At 32.6% G+C, this 7057-nt stretch overlaps 1 long non-coding RNA gene across 1 annotated transcript; it reads left to right on the forward strand.

The window, feature by feature from the left end:
* Positions 1 to 677: 677 nt before the first annotated feature.
* On the forward strand, positions 678 to 5975 carry LOC128548456 (uncharacterized). The gene is made up of 2 exons (XR_008367057.1): positions 678 to 1000; positions 4414 to 5975. It is a non-coding gene; the product is annotated as an uncharacterized LOC128548456 (long non-coding RNA).
* The last annotated feature ends 1082 nt before the right edge of the window (positions 5976 to 7057 follow it).

Here is a 7057-nt window from a genome sequence, read left to right on the forward strand (position 1 = left end):
ATTTCCTGTATAATATATAGATAGTAAAATTGTTGTATCATATTCCTGAACTGATAACAGTCAAGCCTTTTAACCCATAACTTGGTTGTTTTATTTTCCTTCTATATATGTACATGTTTATCTCCTTATAACGACCTGGTAACTTTGTATGTTATAAAGTTTTGACTTTTATTTGCTGTACAATGCTTATACTCTTGCATTTGTTTAATTTAAAGAGTAAGTGAAAGCATCTAGATTGGGAGCAAATCTGATTTTAGAACAAGTGTCACAAAATACATTCTTTTACGCCAGTAAGCTTGTGGAGTGTAGAATATGTGTACGTTAAAATAGTAATTAACATTCGTATTTTGTTGATGGAACCTGTGGCTTATTAATGTGGCAGTGGCTTTATTCTAATCAGATTTTGGTGTTTGAAAGCTAAATATAATCAGAAATATATTTAATAAATATCCATAGGGATTGTTTTCATAGGTTTTATTATCAATAAATTTAGTGATAATAAAAGCTTTAATCAGAAAAACATATCTGTAATCCTGTGTCTACAAACGATGCATTAACATTTATTTTAAACGAAGCCATGATTAATGTTTTAATTTGACAAAACGGTAGTGAAAGGCAATAATTTGCAAACTGTATTAGTACACGCCCCCACCCTCCCCCCCACCCCCTCCCCACCCCTACCTCCACCCCCTACTTTCCACCACATACTCCAGAATAGAACTGATGAATTATTTATTTGACCTGTAATATCAAACGGCAAACCTGTTTTGATTGCTAATGCAAATAATTCATTTTTAGAATATTTACAGATGTCCAATAAGCACCCAAAAGGTGTATCATCTATTTTAGCACATACATAGAATCTCGAGGAATTTCAGCGAGCTTTCCAGACGAGAATGACGATATGGCCACCGACAGTTCGGGATCTATGTACAGGCCGAATCTGCCTCCTATACGGCAGCATCCGGAGGAACACCATCATGATAGTCATCATCATCATGTTTGTATACTTTTATCATATTGCTATCTTTGACCTGTTACTCAACTGTGTGTGTTTACAAATTCTTTTAAAAAGTACTAAAAACTTAAGAGTTATTAACCGATCTCACATACAATTTTTCGATCCTACATACTATTTTTCTGACCCTACATACTATTTTTAATGCAGTATGGTAATGACATCCTTGTATGTTTACATACAGATGACAGACAAATGTAAGTCTATATCTTATATAACCCGATGCGAAGATTACACCAAACATAATATTTGACTCTTATTACGTTTGTCTCTTATCACTATGTATGCACTCTTCAGCTGACTCTTTTGAATGATTTCCCTGGCATGCAGTATTAACATTTGAGTTTTATTTTATTTTCTGTATTAAATAAATGAATACAGTTGACCGAGAATGTTTCAAATGGCAGGAAAGATATGATTCAAATTGATTAAAAATGCTTGATTTAAGTATAAATTATAAATATTAAAATACTTTAAGCACATAATAACAAGTGACTGAGCATTGCAGAGGCAAAACAGAAGGAAGAATTCCATTAGTTAAGCATAGGTCATGTGTTGACACGTGGTCTCATTACTGGTAATATGTATTTGTAATGGTAAGATAATTCATCAATGCATATTAAAGTTTTGGAGCGGGAACAAATTTTGCTTGACCTTCAATAGTGACCTTGACCTTTGACCTACAAGCATGCCATATACATGTATAATTTACTATCGCACACTATTCACACACCAAGATATATGAACTTAGCTTGAATATTGTTTGAGTAATTGCATGATCCAGATATGTGGACAGAAATATGAACTGATGGACGGACGGAGGGCATTTCTATTGTTCTGTCAGTTGTTTTACCGGTAGGGGACTAATAAATGGTTTACTTATCCAGTGGCTTGTGAAATTGGATATTAATACATGTATCTCTTAATCAGGGATGGTAGGAAATAGTACCAATTCGTGACTATGGTTACCTCCCTCACGGTCTGTCTACACAGACTGACATGAAATGAAAGACAAGTTGAATAAAATAAAAATAACATCACAAGAAGTCTTTAGTGTTTATATTAATGGTTCGGACTCGGTGTTCTTAGATTTGTAGGTTCTTTATAATCATAGAGTTACTTCGCTATTTATGTATATGCCGTTTAGCGTGTAGTAAAGGGCTTTAGGGTGTTGCATATATCATTATCTTCATAAACAGTCTCAGTCAGACCTATAGTCTGCAATATTTGTGTTAGGTTCTGTACTGTGTTTACAAATAATCACTGCGTGTATTTGATTTCATTTGTTAAAAGAACAAATTATTTTATAATCTTTTTGTTATCAATTAATCAAATATTTCTTGCTGTCATTTAATCATAAAAAGATTATCTTCCCAAAATAAAGTATGATAGAGTGCGAGCAAATATTTGATCACTAAACTTTCTTAAATCTTATTCCTGTGCTATTACGTATCACTTCTTTAGTTACGCACACTGTATTTAGTTCATATATTCGGAACACAAACTGTTAAGACGGGTCTTACATATTTTCTAATATTGTTCTTAAACATATTTAAAGCAGAAACAAATTCCGGTAACACTTGTACTGATGAACATTCGTTTCACAATGCATTTAGAAAAGGGATAATTCGATCATTTTAATTCAGTCTATCAGGAAATATTTATTTGGTGATTCAGTTCGTATAAATTATCTCTACCATATAATTATTTATAATGCGAATGTGTATCCTAGCGGATTGTCAACTGCTCTGACACATATGGGCGCGTTCTAGATGCATTGTTTGCTCTTTTTAAGGTCCCTTAATATTGCATTTTTGGTGTGTTTGGTTTTTCTGTTTCCGAAATTATCTGTAGGCGCAGTCCTGTTGTGCTTAAATATTAGGGGCTATGCCACAGAGTCATGCACATTTAGCCTATACTTTTTAATGCCTAGCAAACATTTAAATATGCTTTTTGTTAATCCAGTGCAAAAAAGAATAAAACAGCATAATAATACAATGTGGTATGAATAAAATACCGACTGATCCAATATATCAGTGGAACAGAATTTACTAGCTAGTACCAATATTTATGTAGATATTCTTAGGGCGTCAGTGTTTGTTCTTTGGAGGTCGTAACAACTATTTCGGTCGGCTTTCAGACGTGTGGGAGAATTGGTGTTAATTCAGGGGGTGTCAGTGTTAGTTTTGAGGGTGTCAGTGTTGGTTCTGAAGGCACCAGGGTCAGTTCAGGAGTTGGTGTCTAGTGAAGTTCTGTTAGAATTGAAAATGTTGGATCCAGTGGTTCTTCAGTTCGAACTAAAGCAAAGTATGCTCTTAAAATGCATTATAGGTGTGCCATAATTGTGTCCTACAAAGTGTTTTTAAAAAAGCATTTGCACCACAGTGACACTTTTCCTATAAAAGTTCGTCTGTATTTCTTTGTCATGTTTAGGTTGAAGACACATAAATCTAACTGTATATGTCTAAGTCACTTGCTTGGTTCATGCCTTGGGACAGACGCAGTTGTCTCAATCCTGATGACACTCAACCGACGGACTTAGATTGCCAAGAGGTAGCAGACCTGATTGAAAAAATTCATAAAATATACTTATCAGGACCAGTCTTCTTTCAAGCTTGACTTTCTATGTCCAGTATTTATTTATTATAGCGTTTTCTATGTTTGAAATATTTACAAAAACGAGTAAACCTGTAGAAATGCAAGACTTACGAAACACATGCAATAAGTGTCAAAATATTTAATGTAAAATTCGTTTGCTTACACCCTGTATGTAGTTGTTTTTTTTTTTTTTTTGTTTTTTTTGTTTTTTTTTTTTTGTTTCTTTTTTCATTTTTACACTTTCCTCCCTGTGACCAAGTATCATTTTTGCAGCATACATATGATAATTATTTGCATGTGAAATATTTTGTTGCGTCACTGGGGGGAAAGATGTTGATTATTGTTCATATTTCAATAGAAATGAGAATGAGAAATGTCTACAAAGTCATCTTTTTTGTTAACAAACTAGTTACCATATAATTATTTATAATGCGAATGTGTATCCTAGTGGATCGTCAACTGCTCTGAATTTAAATATATCCCTTAATGCAAACTATATATATTCAATATATCCTCAAAATATTGCTTCTCTCAGAAGTTCTCTGGTCCCAATCAAGCAACAAGACATCAAAACAGAGATTTGAGTATATGCAAATGTTGAACCAGTACGAATCGGGCGTATATATATAAGCAGCATCGTAACTAATTGTACTGCTAGGCGCTTTGCCGTAATTGGTCTGGTATATTGTGGTGATGATTTAGGTCGTAAACATTCTCTGTACTGTATTAAATAAAAAAAACTCGTGGAAACATTCAATCGTAACTTTGCTATGTATTATTTAAAGGTTTATTTTCAGTTTTCAAAAGCCGTAGAGAAGCGAAGGGAATCACTTAAACCAATAATGGACCGAGAACGTAAAGCAGGAAAACACGTAGAATTAGTCAGAGGTCAGCTTTTCATCAACAACTGTCTTTATCACCCAGAGGATAATCACACCCCTACACACAGTAGAACTCACCATGACATGTTTTATTAGGATAGTTAAATGTATAAATAAATGTAGTGTTTATATCCTGTAAAAAAAACAAGTGTCATAAAAATGCGGACTGATCCAAAATGACACCGAAACGTGAAAAAGAATTATCTATAAATGATTTATAGAAGACTTTATTCTTTTGATGGTAATGTAGTCGACATACTAGTTAGGGTTGTTGTTTGCGCACTTTATTAGTTTCAAAGTGTTTAAAGTTTCGCATAGCTTTCTTTAGAAAATAAGATAAAAGTTTCGGAAATAAAATCAGCTTGAAAAGTAAAATTTCAATGGCAGAATTCAATGATTTTATTCATCTTATATTTTTGCATAAATAATTACTTCTTTCACTGGATCGGGCATAGATTAACTGGATAAAAATTCATGTATAAACAAGAAGTTTCGTCAGTTGTTAAGACATGCTTTTTTATTATTTTTCAAATGCTGTGCCACGCAAATGAACATCTTGTATCTACGTCTAGTATTTTTCATAAATGTCCACTAGTATTTATCAACATTTTTGAATTTCAAGTTCAGTTTCATTTGCATATACTATACTATTTTCTTGCTAACTTTATCAACTGTCTTTTTATCCAAAATACAAAAGCTTCTTAATTTCTTTCATCGCACTGTTTTAGATCAGTGAATACTAATATAACACTAAGTCTTTTAGCAAACGTAGTTCTAACAGAATTATTATAGTGTCGAAATCATTTTTATATATTTTAAATCGAAATTATAAATGACAGAAGTATAGAAGAAGATTTGGTGAGTTTTTTTATAATCATGATGAAGTCATATATATAGTGGATGTCTTCTAGAATGATGATTTGAAGACTATTGTAGGTAGATGTATTTTATATAACGATCATTTTTGATTGAATATATTATTAAAGAAAATCTTATGCCTTATATAAGCTTAAATTTATGGATAGTTGAGTACTTTGTTCAAGTTTCGTCAGAAATGTATTTATTATTAATATTATAGATATTGACGCTCACAGCATAATGTTTTATTCAAGCTCCACATGACATTTTTACATGTTTAATACCCAACCGTTTTTACGCTATCCTTATGTATCTATATATATACTGCCATTTGTCATTTAAAAATGGTATATACCTAATTTCTATTACATGAAAATTGACGTTTACGACATATATCATTCAGACTCTACATTACATTGAAACTGTGATATTTTACAACATATATTTAATACATTTTGCTGTCATTTCATTGCTTTGTGTGTTTATGTTTAGTTTGACGTACAATGAAGTTTTATCACATGCATATTTTTACATTTCTTTCATAAAACATTTTAACATGAATATGTCTTTATTCATTTTAGAAATGCCAGTGAATCAAATTAAAGGTTTTACAAGTTTAAGTTGCATATTTATCTACCTGTCCCCTCTAGAACGAAGGCTTGCGATTTTATTAACTACCACAACAACAATCTTTAAGTGCCGTTTTGCGGCTGTAAAATCCTCCGAATACTTGGATTTAGAGTTATTATATTTTCTAGTATTTTGGAAAGAAATTCAATACCTTTTTTTTTAGAATCCCGTTTAAGCCGTTCCTATGGGACTGAGGAGTGTTGTTCATTTCATTACCTTTCAAGAACGGACTCAGTCAACCCAAGTCTGCAATTATTATGTTCGGTTGCATTCTATGCTTCTATGTGATCTTTTTATAGATTTTAATAACTCTATTAAGTGCCGTGCGGTGGCCGTAAAAATCTCCCCGTACTTGGACTCAGTGTTGTAATATTTTCTGGTTCTTTGGAATCAAGAAGAACGTTAATTTATACTATAAAATAAGTCCGCTTAAGCTGGTGCTGGTGGGCGTGAGGGGTGTTGCACATTTCATTACCTCTCATAACTTGACTCAGTCAAACCGAGTATGCTATTATTGTGCTTGGTTGAATTCTATGCGTCAAAAAGATCTGTTCATAGACACATCAGGAGTCTTTAAGTGCCGTGTCGTGACCATGAAAAGTCTCGCCTTCCATGTACTTCAGCTCAGTGTCGTTACATGAACATGTCCGTAATCACCTGAACGTTTCAATTTATTACATGTTTTAAAAAATCTGACTATTGCTTTAACATTTCTTTTCAAATCCCTTTATGTCTCTCAACACTTTCATGTCAATTCATTTCATCATTTACCGTTAATACATTGTTAATATTTCGTCAGTTCACTTAAAGCCGCTTGTATTTAACGAACTGTAGTTTTCTTAATATATAAAAGTTAACTCGCCTTTTCTTTTTGCATTTCTAAAGTAGCGATATAGTTCTTTGGGGAAATATAAGTCTCTGAAAATCTGATATGCTAGAAAATATCGAAAAACCGTTACGGTTATAAAGTAAGTGGAGTTCATATCCTTTCTGCAGCCTTAACTTAATAAAACGTATTGGCGTCTGATGGCCCTTTCACGCTTCCGTAGAATCAACATATATTACACGAAAT

The sequence above is a fragment of the Mercenaria mercenaria genome, chromosome 14, assembly GCF_021730395.1.
Source record: "Mercenaria mercenaria strain notata chromosome 14, MADL_Memer_1, whole genome shotgun sequence".
In the NCBI taxonomy this organism is placed as follows: Eukaryota; Metazoa; Mollusca; class Bivalvia; order Venerida; family Veneridae; genus Mercenaria; species Mercenaria mercenaria.